The sequence below is a fragment of the Tubulanus polymorphus genome, chromosome 2 (genome assembly GCF_964204645.1).
Source record: "Tubulanus polymorphus chromosome 2, tnTubPoly1.2, whole genome shotgun sequence".
NCBI classification, from domain to species: Eukaryota; Metazoa; Nemertea; class Palaeonemertea; order Tubulaniformes; family Tubulanidae; genus Tubulanus; species Tubulanus polymorphus.
In genome coordinates this window covers 31,172,342-31,190,043 of record NC_134026.1, presented here as the reverse complement: position 1 = coordinate 31,190,043, position 17,702 = coordinate 31,172,342, and the positions used below count along the sequence as shown (strand labels likewise).

The window sequence follows — 17,702 nt, the reverse complement described above, 5'->3', positions numbered from 1 at the left end:
AGAATCATTACTCCAAGATAAAAGTAACAAGACTTGAAGTGATTCTAGTTAAGAGAGTCCACCGTACATTTAAAGAAAAAATAACACATACAATTTGTAGCGAACAACTGACCACTAATGATACTGATGTTAAAACAACTAGTGGTTAGTAGTTCAATATGTATTGATAGTTCAATAGTTCAACCAATAATCAAACACCATAAAATCAATGTATTCATCAATATCATAATCAAACAAGTCAAGAGCAAACCGAGTATCTTGAGTTTAGAAGTCACAAGTACATAATCTCCACATATACAGTGCATTCGTTCATCACTGTAACAAAACTCTAAACTAAAGTTTGACATCCTCAATTATCATTTACGAAATTATTTAACAAGCAAAAAACAAGAGAAATCCTTTGAAATGTATGCATTTACAACGCAAAGTCGCAGCAAATCAGTAATTAATAACCCACAATCAGATTCAACAACAAACCAGCCAATCAAACCAATTCATATTTATTTTTCAATAGATGTACAATGTGTATTTACATTCAACCTATACTGAAGCTATCAGCCTCAGAGAAAATTGGTCGGCATCTCTGGAACTACGGTAACTCGCGGTAACAAACACTGAAAGTCCCGATTTGATGGAGAAATTGGTCGGCATCTCTGGAACTACGGTAACTCGCGGTATCAAACACTGAAAGTCCCGATTTGACGGAGAAATTGGTCGGCATCTCTGGAACTACGGTAACTCGCGGTAACAAACACTGAAAGTCCCGATTTGACGGAGAAATTGGTCGGCATCTCTGGAACTACGGTAACTCGCGGTAACAAACACTGAAAGTCCTGATTTGACGGAGAAATTGGTCGGCATCTCTGGAACTACGGTAACTCGCAGTAACAAACACTGAAAGTCCTGATTTGACGGAGAAATTGGTCGGCATCTCTGGAACTACGGTAACTCGCGGTAACAAACACTGAAAGTCCCGATTTGTTGGAGAAATTGGTCGGCATCTCTGGAACTGCGCTAACTCGCGGTAACAATCACTGAAAGTCCCGAATTGATGGAGAAATTGGTCAGCATCTCTGATTTGATCTTTGCCTGTCGTCTGATATTCTACAGCCAACCACATGCTCAATACATGTACTACAATGTGAAAACACAAAATATGAATAATGATATCATTTTTGAGACTTCTTCAAAATAAATTTCAATTATACCTGCTTTTTAGTAGATTCAGACACATGACTCTTAGGTTTTTCATGAGGAAATTGATCTGCATCATCAGTATCGTTTCCATCTTGATATCTGGTATTGTGTGACGATTAACTCAATACTAACTACAACAACAATGTACTAAATATAAACTATGATTTTCATTCATAAGACTCTTCATAAAAACAAAATTCATCTAATTTCAATTTTACCTGATTTATAGTCAATTCAGATTCATGACTCGGACCTTGAGGAATTTGCTCAATTCTTCCAGAACTCTGATATTTTCCTTTCCTCTGGTTTTGCACATCTCTTACCACACAACAACAGTCCACTGGCTACAACAAAAATACATATAAGTAACCAGTTTCATTGAGTCGACTGTTCCTGCAAAGAAATTGATAAATTCAATTTTACCTGATTCATAGTCAATCTAGACACATGATTTAGAAGAGAAATTGCTCAGAACTTCAGTAACTTTTCGTATCTTCTTGAACTTTCTGTTTGATGTGGAGATTCCCCAAAGTACTTCGATTTCTGCGTACAAACATTGAAAGAAGTTCCGAATTGATGGAGAAATTTGTCAGCATCTCTGATCTGATCTTTTCCTGTCGCCTGATATTTTACGGCCAACCACAAGCTCAATACATGTACTACAATGTGAAAACACAAAATATGAATAATGATATCATTTTTGAGACTCTTCTTCAAAATAAATTTCAATTTTACCTGATTTATAGTCAATTCAGATTCATGACTTGGACCTTGGGGAATTTGCTCAACACTTCTTGAACTCTGATGTTTCCTTTGCTCTGGTTTTGAGCGTCTCTAACAACAACAGTCCACTGGCTACAACAAAAATACATAAAATAAACATAACCATCTTTAAGTCGACTGTTCCTGCAAAGAAGTTCATATCAAGTACAATTTTACCTGATTTATAGTCAATTCAGACTCATGACACCTTAAATATTTCTCAACGACAACTGGAACAATCCTGTTTCCTGTCAGTCGTTTGGTATTTTGTACTTGCCGACCAAATCAATACACGCTACAAAAGGGAAATATGAAATACACGTAATACTAACTTACCGTCCTAGTTGAGAACATTCTTAGCTATAACGAAATTCATAGCAATTTATACTATACCTAATTTCAAGTCTTTACTTAGTGAAATTTCTAGGAACCTCAGGAACTTTCAGTATCATCTTGAACTCTCTGTTTGGGGAGTGGAGATTCCTCAGTAGAGTACCTCAGATTTCTACTGACAACAGACACCAATCCAACACTTCTCTTTCTGGTACTTTCATCTTTCTCTTTCCTCTCGTTTTACAAATTGATATTTAATTATTTGACATTTTGATATTTTTACCATCATAAAATTGATATTATGTTAATCTTTACATAATCGTTATTTGAGATTTTACAAGGAATGATACAAATAATACATTCCTTAATTTTAAAATCACAGCTGTTTGTAAATTCTTTCCACACACAAAGATGGCATGCTGCATGCTGATCAATTTGCTAACCATGCGCATGGACCCGCGGGTCTGCCAGTGCTGTTTAGTGCAACTTATGCATTGGTGCAAGTGCATAGCGAGACGTCAAGTGCAGAGTGAGACGCCAAGTGCATAGCGAGATGTCAAGTGCAGAGTGAGACGCCAAGTGCAAAGTGGGATGTCAAGTGCATAGTGAGACGTCAAGTGTAAATTGGGACGTCAAGTGCAAATTGAGAAGTCAACTGTTTTCACCAGTGTTTACGATGATCGACCATCTTTCTGAAGATCTTTAAAGTAATTTGAATTCTAACAGTTTTTTACACTGTCGGCTCACAGACTTAGAAAATGGTTTACCTCATCATCAGAGTTTAGACGCCGACAATTTTATCACTCCTTAAGTGGAGTAATATAATCAAGTCACTAACAATTCAGTTTATGTCAAAATTTAATTGTCAATTCAAGAAGGGAAAGGAGGGGAAGGCAATAAACCTCAATATCACCCCAGCCTTAAGTCACTTACAATTCAGTTTATGTCACAATTAACTTGACAATTCAAGAGGGGAAGGGAGGGATCACTAAATCTCAATTTTAACACTTAACTTTCATCACTACCATTGATTTAGCAGTAAATCACCAAAAGTGTTTTGTAACACTAAACTTTCATCACCACCAATTGATTTAGCAGTAATTCACCCTCAGTGTTTTGTAACACTTAACTTTCATCACCACCAATTGATTTAGCAGTAATTCACCCTCAGTGTTTCGTAACACTTAACTTTCATCACCACCAATTGATTTAGCAGTAATTCACCCTCAGTGTTTTGTAACACTTATCTTTCATCACCACCAATTGATTTAGCAGTAAATCACCAAAAGTGTTTTGTAACACTAAACTTTCATCACCACCAATTGATTTAGCAGTAATCTACCCACAGTGTTTTGTAACACTTGACTCTTATCACCACCAATTGATTTAGCAGTAATTCACCCTCAGTGTTTTGTAACACTTATCTTTCATCACCACCAATTGTTTTAGCAGTAATCTACCCACAGTGTTTTGTAACACTTGACTCTTATCACCACCAATTGATTTAGCAGTAATTCACCCTCAGTGTTTTGTAACACTTAAATTTCATCACCACCAATTGATTTAGCAGTAATTCACCCTCAGTGTTTTGTAACACTTAACTTTCATCACCACCAATTGATTTAGCAGTAATTCACCCTCAGTGTTTTGTAACACTTAAATTTCATCACCACCAATTGATTTAGCAGTAATTCACCCTCAGTGTTTTGTAACACTTAACTTTCATCACCACCAATTGATTTAGCAGTAATTCACCCTCAGTGTTTTGTAACACTTAACTTTCATCACCACCAATTGATTTAGCAGTAATTCACGTTCAGTGTTTTGTAACACTTAACTTTCATCACCACCAATTGATTTAGCAGTAATTCACCCTCAGTGTTTTGTAACACTTAACTTTCATCACCACCAATTGATTTAGCAGTAATTCACCCTCAGTGTTTTGTAACACCCAACTTTTATCACCACTAATTGATTTAGCAGTAATTCACCCACAGTGTTTTGTAACACTTAACTTTCATCACCACCAATTGATTTAGCAGTAATTCACCCACAGTGTTTTGTAACACTTAACTTTCATCACCACCAATTGATTTAGCAGTAATTCACCCACAGTGTTTTGTAACACTTAACTTTCATCACCACCAATTGATTTAGCAGTAATTCACCCTCAGTGTTTTGTAACATAATGTGTAATTTAATAATGTAATTATGTAATAATTCATGATGTAATAATGTTTAATGTAATAATCTTTATTTTAATAATGTTTAATGTAATAATTCAAGAAGTTCATGGAAGGAGGTAAGAATTAACACCCAGCAGCAAGCAGCAGTATTAAAGGAGGTCATCAGTGTTGTAACACACTGACAATTCAATTGATTTGTCACGTTTCTACATGACAGTTGAAGAGGGAAGGAGGAGACTCCTGCACTCAATATCATCCCAAAACAGAGTGTTTTAATTAACACCCAGCAGCAAACAGCAGTATTAAAGGAGGTCATCAGTCTTGTACCACACTGACATTCCATTTGTTTGTCACGTTTCTACATGACAGTTGAAGAAGGAAGGAGAAGACTCCTGCACTCAATATCACCCCAATACAGAGCCAGCAGCAAGCAGCAGTATTTAAGGAGGATGATTCATGGTGTTATAATGTTTAAATCAATAATTTTTATTGTAATAATGTTTAATGTAATAATTCAAGAAGTTAAGGGAAGGAGGTAAGAATTAGCACGCTGCACCAAGCAGCAGTAATAAAGGAGACCATCAGTGTTGTACCACACTGTCCATTTAGTTTGTTTGTCACGTTTCTACATGACAGTTGAAGAAGGAAGGAGGAGACTCCTGCACTCGATATCACCCCAAAACAGAGTGTATTAATTAACACCCAGCAGCAAGCAGCAGTATTAAAGGAGTCCATCAGTGTTGTAACACACTGACAATTCAGTTTGTTTGTCACGTTTCTACATGACAGTTGAAACAGGAAGGAGGAGACTCCTGCACTCGATATCACCCCAAAACAGAGTGTATTAATTAACACCCAGCAGCAAGCAGCAGTAGTTTAGGAGGTCATCAGTGTTGTAACAAACTGACAATTCAGTTTGTTTGTCGCGTTTCTACATGACAGTTCACAACTTTCAGTTGCAAGGAACCAAAATGAAGCTATCAAACAATAGCACATTTGAGTATAACACTTTTCAAATCAATAATGTGATAATAATTTGCTGATACAATATATACAATGAACCAACACCAGCGACATTTCAATGATTCAACCACCACAAAGCTATCGATGGATAGCTGTTTTGAATATTTATATACTTTAAACATTAAGTCGTAATGAGGACGATCAGGAAACAAAATCAATCCCAATTCACTGACATATATTACATTATATACACAAAACCAACACCAGCGATATTTCAATAATTCAACCACCACAAAGCTATCGATGGATAGCTGTTTTGAATATTTATACATTTAAAACGTAAAGTCGCAATAAGGACGATCAGGAAACATAATCAATCCCAATTCACCGACATATATTACAATATATACAATGTACCAACACCAGCGACATTTCAAAGATTCAACCACCACAAAGCTATCGATGGATAGCTGTTTTGAATATTTATACATTTAAAACGTAAAGTCGCAATAAGGACGATCAGGAAACATAATCAGTCCCAATTCACCGAAATATATTACAATGTATACAAAGTACCAACACCAGCGACATTTCAAAGATTCAACCACCACAAAGCTATCGATGGATAGCTGTTTTGAATATTTATACATTTAAAACGTAAAGTCGCAATAAGGACGATCAGGAAACATAATCAATCCCAATTCACCGAAATATATTACAATGTATACAAAGTACCAACACCAGCGACATTTCAAAGATTCAACCACCACAAAGCTATCGATGGATAGCTGTTTTGAATATTTATACATTTTAAACGTAAATTCGCAATAAGGATGATCAGGAAACATAATCAGTCCCAATTCACTGACATATATTACAATATATACAATGTACCAACACCAGCAACATTTCAATGATTCAACCACCGCAAAGCTATCGATGGATAGCTGTTTTGAATATTTATACATTTAAAACGTAAAGTCGCAATAAGGACAATCAGAAAACATAATCAGTCCCAATTCACCGACATATATTACAATATATACACAGTACCAACACCAGCGACATTTGAAAGTTTCAACCACCACAAAGCTATCGATGGATAGCTGTTTTGAATATTTATACATTTAAAACGTAAAGTCGCAATAAGGACGATCAGGAAACATAATCAATCCCAATTCACCGACATATATTACAATATATACACAGTACCAACACCAGCGACATTTCAAAGTTTCAACCACCACAAAGCTATCGATGGATAGCTGTTTTGAATATTTATACATTTAAAACGTAAAGTCGCAATAAGGACGACCAGGAAACAAAACTCGCCAAAACTCAATATCACTCCATAACAGAGTGTATTAATTAACACCCAGCAGCAAGCAGCAGTATTAAAGGAGGTCATCAGTGTTGTAACACACTGACAATTCAGTTTGTTTGTCGCGTTTCTACATGACAGTTAAAGAAGGAAGGAGGAGACTCCTGCACTCAATATCACCCCAAAACAGAGCCAGCAGCAAGCAGCAGTATTTAAGGAGGATGATTCATGATGTTATAATGTTTAATGTAATAATTTTTATTGTAATAATGTTTAATGTAATAATTCAAGAAGTTCATGGAAGGAGGTAAGAATTAACACACACCAGCAGCAAGCAGCAGTATTAAAGGAGGTCATCAGTGTTGTAACAAACTGACAATTCAGTTTGTTTGTCACATTTCTACATGACAGTTGAAGAAGGAAGGAGGAGACTCCTGCGCTCAATATCACCCCTAAACAGAGTGTATCAATTAACATCCAGCAGCAAGCAGCAGTATTGTAGGAGGTCATCAGTGATGATTTAGCAGTCATTCACCCACAGTGTTTTGTAACACTTAACTTTCATCACCACTAATTGATTTAGCAGTAATTCACCCACAGTGTTTTGTAACACTTAACTTTCATCACCACTAATTGATTTAGCAGTAATTCACCCACAGTGTTTTGTAACACTTAACTTTCATCACCACAGCAAAAAACTAAATGTATACAAACAATGAGTGTCTTATTTAATTGTTGATGAGAGAGGAGAGAGAGGAGAGGAGGCATGTACACCTAACACAACGTTTAAAACTCAATATCACAACCAAAACAGAGTTGAATGATAGCAAGCATCAGTAACATGTCGTTTTCAAGTAAGGAAGTAATCAGTATTGTAAGTCACATCTATTTGACAATTCAAGAAGGCAAGGGAAGGAGAAGAGACTCCAAAACTCAATATCACCCTTAGAACAGAGTGGAATGAGCAACATGCAGTAGCAAACAACAGTACTTGCCGTAGTAGCAAACAACAGTATTTGCCGTTTTTAAAGGAGATGAAAGGAGTATCTTCTGTATTTGATACTCCTTTGATGTCATAGCAAGGCCATTACCGGGAGTTATAGAGAACAAAAGGAGAAGCCATGCCACCACGACATTTTAAATGTCTATGATTTTTATATTGTATACAAAAACGGCACGATATATCACCTCGTAGCAGAGGAAGGAGGTAGAACAAACCACAAGATCAGTACATCTATCAATTTTTCATTACATGTATTATTGTTTCAAGACACCAACTTTCAGTGTTTTGTAGCACTTTTATCACCACTAATTGATTTAGCAGTAATTTACACACTTTCATTGTATTCAGATTTGTGTCTTACTTATTTCGTGATGAGAGAGGAGAGAGAGGAGTCTTGTAGGAAATGTAGCCATACACCTATCAAAGCTTTTTTACAAACGTAAATCAGTTTATTCTAGACTATGGACGTTTGTTGCTGGAGGAAACAAACTTTATTCCAATCGAAACCCTTTTAGCTTTTTCTTAGAGACATCGAACCCACACGACGTCTGGCAAAGGCTTCAAACATTTTGATAACTGTTCGCGTAGAGCCAATGATAAAACCAGCATTTATCATCATCAAACCAAAGCTGAAAACTGCAACCAGTGAGGGGAAGTATGCACAATCATTGAAATGATTGTTTATAGCTGCAACCAATGGAGTGAACTGCAACCAGTGATGGGGAAGTATGCACAATCAATGAGATGATTGTTCATAGCTGCAACAAATGGAGTGAACTGCAACCAGTGAGGGGGAAGTATGCGCAATCAATGAGATGATTGTTCATAGCTGCAACCAATCAAGTGAAATTCAGCCAGTGAGGGGAAACTATATTTCAAACCAGTGAAGGGAAAGTATGCACAATCAATGAGATGATTGTTCATAGCTGCAACAAATGGAGTGAACTGCAACCAGTGAGGGGGAAGTATGCGCAATCAATGAGATGATTGTTCATAGCTGCAACCAATCAAGTGAAATTCAGCCAGTGAGGGGAAACTATATTTCAAACCAGTGAAGGGAAAGTATGCACAATCAATTAGATGATTGTTCATAGCTGCAACAAATGGAGTGAACTGCAACCAGTGAGGGGGAAGTATGCGCAATCAATGAGATGATTGTTCATAGCTGCAACCAATTAAGTGAAATTCAGCCAGTGAGGGGAAACAATATTTCAAACCAGTGAAGGGAAAGTATGCACAATCAATTAGATGATTGTTCATAGCTGCAACAAATGGAGTGAACTGCAACGTAATGGTATCAATGCTACGAATGTATGTGAAAAGTGAAAAGTAATAGTTTGAAACCAAGATTGAATGCATTCATTCTGTTGTATTGTTCTGTTGTATATAATGTGAGATCCGATGATAATTATGAAAAAAGAAAAAAACAAACTACTATCTACAAATTTACAATATCTACAAGAAAATTAAAAAGAGAAATAAAAACTACTATTTACAAATTTACAATATTTACAAGAGAAATAAAAACTACTATTTACAAATTTACAATATTTACAAGAGAAATAAAAACTACTATTTACAAATTTACAATATTTACAAGATAGAAAGAGAGCGAAAGAGTGAGAGAGGAGAGTGAGGAGAGAGAGAGGAGGGAGAGAGGAGGAAGGATGAAGGAGAGGGGTGAGAGGAAGAAAGGAGAGAGAGGAGAGAGTTAGTGGGTTAAAGAAAGAGGAAGAGAGAGTTAGTGGGTTAGAGAAAGAGGGAGAGAGTTAGTGGGTTAGAAAAAGAGGAAGAGAGTTAGTGGGTTAGGGAGAGAGAGAGGGAAAGGATAGAGACAGAGAGGGAAAGGATAGAGACAGGGAGGGAAAGGATAGAGACAGAGAGGGAAAGGATAGAGAAAGGTAGAAAAAGAAGGGGCGATAAAAACAATAAAACATATGGGTAAAAACAATAAAACATATGGATAAAAACGGTTAAAAAGAGGCAGTTTAACGTCATACCACAGGACAAATAGATAAAAATCACTGATAAAATGTATGGATAAAACGTATTGTTAAAATGAGGCAGTTTAACGTCATACCACAGGACAAATAGATAAAAATCACTGATAAAATGTATGGACAAAACGTATTGTTAAAATGAGGCAGTTTAACGTCGTACCACAGGACAAATAGATAAAAATCACTGATAAAACGTATTGTTAAAATGAGGCAGTTTAACGTCGTACCACAGGACAACTTGAAAATAGAGGTACACTAGCAATACTACTTATATGTTACTAGGTACAGTATTTTAGACAATTCTATAAAATTGTATAATTATCTCAACCTCTGCACTACCAAATATCAATTCGACAAAAAGTCATCTTTGAAAACGTTCGTAAGAAATAAAACAACAAAACATAACGTAGCATTGAATTAATATTAATGTTATCAGAAGCTGAAAATCTGAAATCAACCATCAGCCATAAATGAGGAGGCGGGACTAATGCAATGAAATAATATCAATGCTCCAAACTTATAGGTTAAAATCTCGTTAAAACAATAGATGCAACAAGTGATATCCGGATCAAACTAAGATTGAATGCATTCATTCTGTTGTTTTGAATATTGAAATTATTCAATAGAATTAAAAATATTAATTATCGATTAAATGTATATCAAAAATTGCACTAAAATAGATTTGATGTATAGATATTATGAAGTTTAGAAAATTTAAAACTTTTAAGATTATTTGAGATAATCCAAAGTTATAAAAAGATATCTAAAAAATATTTACAAGTAGAAATCAAAATCAATAAAAAAATCTAAAACGAAATATAATATATACAAATAAAAAGCTATTTACATATTTACAATATGTACAAGTACGGATAAAATGTGTCGATCAATTTGATGAAATATTCTATATTTGTCAATCATAATCGGAACCCAAGTGATTTCAGAATGGAATAACTGGGCCAGGCCAATCACTCACTCGATGATCATCAATTACTGGTACTACACAACCACAGAAAGAGTGGTTTTTACCGCGCGGTATATTAGGCCAGGTGCACCTCCCAATAATAATGCCGCCTATTATGTTTGGCTTTTTGAGTGTTGATATGTACATCGATACATCCCCAATCACCAGGGTTTTATTGTCGCCCACCGGCACTCACGCTTACACAAACCCCAGTCACAAACCCTTCATTGGTCTCTTACATTGTCCAAGCTATCTCGGGTCGACAGGTTGCTGCTAAGCGGCCACCAGTCTTTATATCTAGTCAATCATGTGTGTAGCGAATCGGGAAAAAACAATGCATCTGATTGACTTAATACATAGACTGGTGGCTGCTCAGTGGTAACCTGTCTACCCAAGAAATCTTGAGCAATGTAGTAGACCACTGAAGAGTTGGCAGCCAGGATTTATGTTGGCATGAGCTTCGGCAGACGACAATTAAAACCTGGCAAGTGAAGATGATATTGATATTGAATGAAAAAGCTGCATGAAATGTGTACGAGAACCTTGAAAGCGGTGAAAAAAAGATAAAAACTCTATAACTTCTGATGTAACTATCAATAACAAGAAAACAAGGGGGTAATTAAAACTGCTGTTAACGCTAAAATATTTGCAATGAACTGAGAGTGATTTCAACAATGATGAATTTACCCTCAGTTCATTCATTGTTTTAATGATGATCCTGAGAGTGATTTCAACAATGATGAATTTACCCTCAGTTCATTCATTGTTTTAATGATGATCCTGAGAGTAGTTTCAACAATGATGAATTTACCCTCAGTTCATTCATTGTTTTAATGATGATCCTGAGAGTAGTTTCAACAATGATGAATTTACCCTCAGTTCATTCATTGTTTTAATGATGATCCTGAGAGTGATTTCAATAATGATGAATTCACCCTCAGTTCATTCATTGTTTTAATGATGATCCTGAGAGTGATTTCAATAATGATGAATTCACCCTCAGTTCATTCATTGTTTTAATGATGATCCTGAGAGTAGTTTCAACAACGATGAATTTACCCTCAGTTCATTCATTGTTTTAATGATGATCCTGAGAGTGATTTCAACAATGATGAATTTACCCTCAGTTCATTCATTGTTTTAATGATGATCCTGAGAGTGATTTCAATAATGATGAATTCACCCTCAGTTCATTCATTGTTTTAATGATGATCCTGAGAGTGATTTCAACAATGATGAATTTACCTACCCTCAGTTCATTCATTGTTTTAATGATGATCCTGAGAGTGATTTCAACAATGATGAATTTACCCTCAGTTCATTCATTGTTTTAATGATGATCCTGAGAGTGATTTCAACAATGATGAATTTACCCTCAGTTCATTCATTGTTTTAATGATGATCCTGAGAGTGATTTCAACAATGATGAATTTACCCTCATTTCATTCATTGTTTTATTGATGATCCTGAGAGTTATTTCATCATTGATGAATTGACCCTCAGTTCATCATATTCCAAGATGTTACTATTTTATTCAGTGAAAATCTCTGAACTGCATAAAATAATGAGATCTCAAAAGGGATTAGTGATTAATAACCTGAGTGTAACTTATCATAAGATAAATTGACCCTCAGTTTATCAGAGGTTTATACATACTTTAAGTTAACATCAATAGTTACAACTTAATCAACTTGACCTAAACAAACTTAAACTTAAACTAAACTAGACTTAAATCAACTGGAACAAATTAAATTTAAAACCGCAAAAAAATTAATAAAATGACTTAACAAAAACAAACTAATCTAAACTAAGGCTAACTTGAAACACACTAGTGATTAATTATAAACGTCATGCTCACAATTTAACAAATCCCAGTTCAACAGTTGTGCAATTGTATGTATTTAAATTCTTGTATCCAAATCAAACTGTGGAACTGAGTACGGTTTTGTATGGAACGAAATAAATAAAATAAAAAAATCTGAGTGTATTTTCTATATGATGTTTTCAGCGACATATTTTGTTATGATGACATCAAAGTAGCGTTGTTTTATATCATTTCCAAAAATACTATAGATTATCATTACGTTCAAAGACTAAAAAACTGAGATGATGTCCAATAAAAATAATAACATGACTGCAAGCATTTAGGCTAGAGGAAGTTCTAATTCAAAGATAGTATTGGACTTTACTACGATTTGTATATTGTGCAGGAAAATAAAGTTTGTTGTTACTGTTTGTACTACAAGTGGTTGTATTATTATATCTATCTGATGTCATTGAACTAATAATCTGACACGCCACCTAGTAGTGATTTTCTGAATCTACGCTTCAATAATCTACGTCAATTTCATACGTCGAGATGCTGAAAATATCATATGAAAAATACACTTGCACTTTTTTTTTTTATTTGTTGCATTCCATTATTGTGAAACACCGACTGAAAATGAGTGCATTTTCTGTTGTTGGTAGAAAATTGATAATAAAATTATAAGAAAAAAGGAAAAGAAAGTATGAGAAAAAGTTCTCAATCACATTTCATATTTACAAAGCCTATATCAACTACGAGTAAAAGCTCTTTATGCGTGCACTATATACAACATGGGCCTTTTATATAACCACTATTTATATCTGTGTTGTGGACCACGTAATTGTGTCAAAGAGTATTCGGTGATAAAACCTGGACCTTCAGTTATTCCATTCTCATGAAATCACTGGGGTTCGAATATACACAGTGATAGTCAAATATAAAATATTTCATTAAATTGATCTTTTAGTTAGTATTGAAATACAAATAAAACAATGTTTTAAAAGAATATATATACAAATGAAATATTTTTTAAAATATATACGAATAAAACAGTTTAAAAAGATACTTTGAGATAAAATATATACAAATGAAATAGTATAATATTCAGATAAAATAGTTTTTAGATATCATAGGTATTTCAAAATTCAGATATGAAATAGTTACTTTAATAGATTAAAATTAAGATAAAATAGTTTTTAGATATCATAGGTATTTTAAAATTCAGATATAAAATAGTTTCTTTAATAGATTAAAATTCAGATAAAATATTTACATTAGAATTGAAATAATTTAAAATCGTTTCTAGAATGGTCTTAAGATACGTGTAAAATTGTTTTTAGAATTTTTTTAGAATTACTAGTTTAGAAGTATCAATGAAATTGTTTTCAGATATGAATATTTCAAAATTGATGCCGATGAAATAGTTTTAGATGGATCACCTTGATCAATCACAATATTGAACCAAACCCCAAAAGACCTGTAATCAATCAGTGAAAGAATCAAATAAGTGATAATAATTCATATAAGGTATGATTTTGGGCAATAGTAAAAACGAAACCAGGAAAATAATTAATCATATTCCGCAGATATTCAAAAACTGCAAATAATTTTGAGAACTGGTATGAAATTTTGGACAAATTAGGATAGGAAAAGTTCAAATTTTTGGAAAGTTAAGATCAAGAACTCAAAATTTGTATTAAATTGGAATTTCAGCACTGAAGGACTCAAAATTTAGGAATTTTGTTCATTCTCGGCAAGTGAAATAACTGGTACCACAAAAATACAACAAACTGTTCAACATGTGCAGTCTGACTGGATCTCAGTGAGTAGAAATCTATTGATGATGCTGGATTTCGTGACCTCTTCACAACAATAATTACCAAGTGGCTGAGAAACTACAAGTAGCCACATTTCATGTAATAAATTTGTAGAATATATCGCATACTTTAATACAACTTATGCCATTTTTGGGGACCAAGGAAGCACCTGAGAACCTGATCTGATTAACTGCAATATGAATGATAGACCTCTTGCAATTAACTTCATCGTAGATTTCTTACATCTATTGATAATTCACTCTCAACAGCCTTAATCTGACGTGTGTTTAGTGCATTGCTCGCCTACATGGAAACAATTCCACGCTCTATCAACCATATTTCAATTGCTAAACGCAATTCCTGCAATCTAGATCCCAATCGAGGACCAGGAGTTACTTATGTCAGAGTGGCGTCTATTACTGAGTTGCTCGATTGTTATTAACTTAACAATTTTCCTTTTAGACCATCTCCTCTATCATATCTCTCTAAACTCCTCTCTCTCATATCTCCCTAAACTCCTCTCTCATATCTCCATAAACTCCTCTATCATATCTCCATAAACTCCTCTATCATATCTCCATAAACTCTTTATTCCCTGAACCTCCTCTCTCATACCTCCCTGAACCTCTTCTCTCATATATCAGACCTCCTCTCTCATATGCCTTATTGATCTCAACAAGAGATGCAGACTTATCATCAACAAGAATTTTGAATTCTCAACCCTTGATCCTGGTGATCGTTAGAATCAGTAGAGATCAATATCAATCAGTAAAACCCGATCACTGATGTGATAACAACGAATTTTCCAATCCAAGATCTTTATTTTATACTTTCTTTATCAGAGATTCTTAATCGATGCATTTTTGCAGATTTTTGCATTTTCCTATTCTATCCTATGTTCAATTATGAACTCATAAATTCATGCATTGATCACCGATCCAGATGGTGATGGTTTCACACACAAGAAATGTAATGAAATTGATTACCGTAGTCTTTGCTGTGGTTTCCTTTCTTGTGCAATTTTTAATCCAGGCAATCTCACGTATATAAATATATATTCCTTTTCCTTATGAGTAAACATTTTAAATCCTTCCGATCACATGTGAAGGATTTCCCTCCGTCGTTGAGCATTAGATATTAACATTTCAATCATTCAAGTTTTCATGTCATATTAAATTTATCTTTAATTCTGTAATTAGAAAAACGAATATGTTAATAACGATATAATGGTTTTACACTTGACGTATAAACGTCATAGTATTTGGGGGAGGGGGCAACATGGAACATTGAACAATCTGTTTCAATGTAGTTTCCTAAGGAATCGCATTATGTGAAACATAGCTGTTCCTTCTCCACGTTATTTTCAGCTTCATAAGGAAACGCATTATGTGTGAAACATAGCTATTCCTTCTCCATGTTCCGATAAAGTTCGATAAAGAATCACATTATGTGAATCATAGCTGTTCCTTTTGATTTGAAAAATCCACTTTTTTCAAACTCCATAGGAGTTATTGTAGGAATTGATTCCCTGCATATCTCGAAAGAGATTTACAACGGCCGACCATAGTAGTAAGTAGTGACAAGGATGGTAAATGCTTCAGCATCATGAGAAGCAAAATGAACCTTCATAATAAGGTATTGTAATAGAAGTAGTAGCAAGGATGGTCTATATCCCGAAAGACATTTGAAAAGGCTGACCATAGGATTAAAATTGATGACTCCTAAGAAGGCTACTTCCACAATCAGGTGGTATGGATGGTTACTGCTGCTAAGTAGTGGCAAAGATGGTAAATGCTTCAGCATCATGAGAAGCAAAATGAACCTTCATAATAAGGTATTGTAATAGAAGTAGTAGCAAGGATGGTCTATATCCCGAAAGACATTTGAAAAGGCTGACCATAGGATTAGGATAGATGACTCCTAAGAAGGCTACTTCCACAATCAGGTGGTATGGATGGTTACTACTGCAAAGTAGAAGCAAAGATGGTAAATGCTTCAGCATTGTGAGAAGCACAATGAATCTTAATGAATATGGGTCGGAACAAAAATGGTGTGGAACACAGTGGGACGTACAGTCAAAAAAAAAAGAAATAAATAAATGATATAAAATGTATATGAATGAGATGATGGATAAAAATTTCCTTTCATCCAAAAAATAAATAAATTGATGAAATGATTATGAATTTTTTTATATTTTTATCTTTTTAAATTTTTTTGGAGATTAACCGTAAAACTCCATAAAATCCATATTTACAAGGCTGGTTTTTATTTTTTCATATTTTTTTCAAATAAAAATAAGGAAGGACTGCACGCCCACTGGTTCAAGGAGTGTTGACAGATATTTAACACTGCGCAACCTGCAGATCGACGAAGGAGGAAGGGAAAACTGAGTTTCAAGAAGTGCCGATCTGCAGACGTGCATGGGCTGATGTTGTTGCCCGGGTGATGGCGAGTGAAGGGGCTGATATTATACTATTGTGTTCGCCGACGTTTTACTAATTGATATTTTCCTTTAAAGGCCCCTTCAACATCGCGGAGCATTCTAATAGGATCTTTATACTCGATGTTTCTTGACCAACCAGGGCCGCGCGCGATGAGCTCGACAGCGGGGGAAGGTGGTGGCCCCGCTGGAGCGCCCGATGTCGATGCCTGGGCGGGCGTATTATTATTTTCGTAATCATCATCACTTTCTTCATCTTCAAGTCTTCTTTTTCTATTTCTTGTATTATTTGATCTAGTTGTCGAAGTTGTAGTAGTACTAGTCGCAGTTGAAGTAGGTGGTCGTGGTCGTCTTTTCTTAGTAGTGGTAGTAGTGGTAGTAGTAGTAGAATTAGTAGTAGTTGCAGGTGGTTGTCGTGGTCGTCGTGGTGGTCTAATATCATCGCGAGGTGGTGGTGTTGCGGGCCCTGGTGGTGGCGCTCCAGGAGTGGCGAATTCCTCCTCATCACTGCTCTCCTCCTCAAAATTTGGTTGCGGAAGTGGGGGAGGACGAGCTGCACGTTTGCCTTTTTTTTTTGATTTCGGACGCCCCGTACCTTCTGTATAATCTATTTCTTTTGTATTACGACGGGGCGACCGACGCAGTGAAGGCGTCTGAAGCTGTGGCGCCTCTGTCGGGGTCACCACTGCAGGGGCGACCTCCTGCTCCACATTTACGGGAGAAGCAGGGTCCACCTCCTGCAAAGGAACCAACTCAAAAGGTGGAATGATTTCTGGAGGAGTTGGTTCCTTAGGCCCGCAGAGAGATACACACCTTGTATAAATTTCTTTAAATTCTTGAAGTGCTCTGCGGGCTGCTTCAGACTGGTCGTGGTTGATAGAGTCTATGATGTCTAAATCTGGAATGAAA

General features: G+C 35.3%; 1 long non-coding RNA gene across 1 annotated transcript; it reads right to left on the bottom strand.

Moving 5' to 3' along the window:
- Positions 1 to 701: 701 nt before the first annotated feature.
- Positions 702 to 1,687, bottom strand: LOC141900650 (uncharacterized). The gene is made up of 4 exons (XR_012618745.1): positions 1,621 to 1,687; positions 1,416 to 1,537; positions 1,209 to 1,328; positions 702 to 1,134 (listed from the first exon to the last, which is right to left on the bottom strand). It is a non-coding gene; the product is annotated as an uncharacterized LOC141900650 (long non-coding RNA).
- Between the last annotated feature and the right edge of the window lie 16,015 nt (positions 1,688 to 17,702).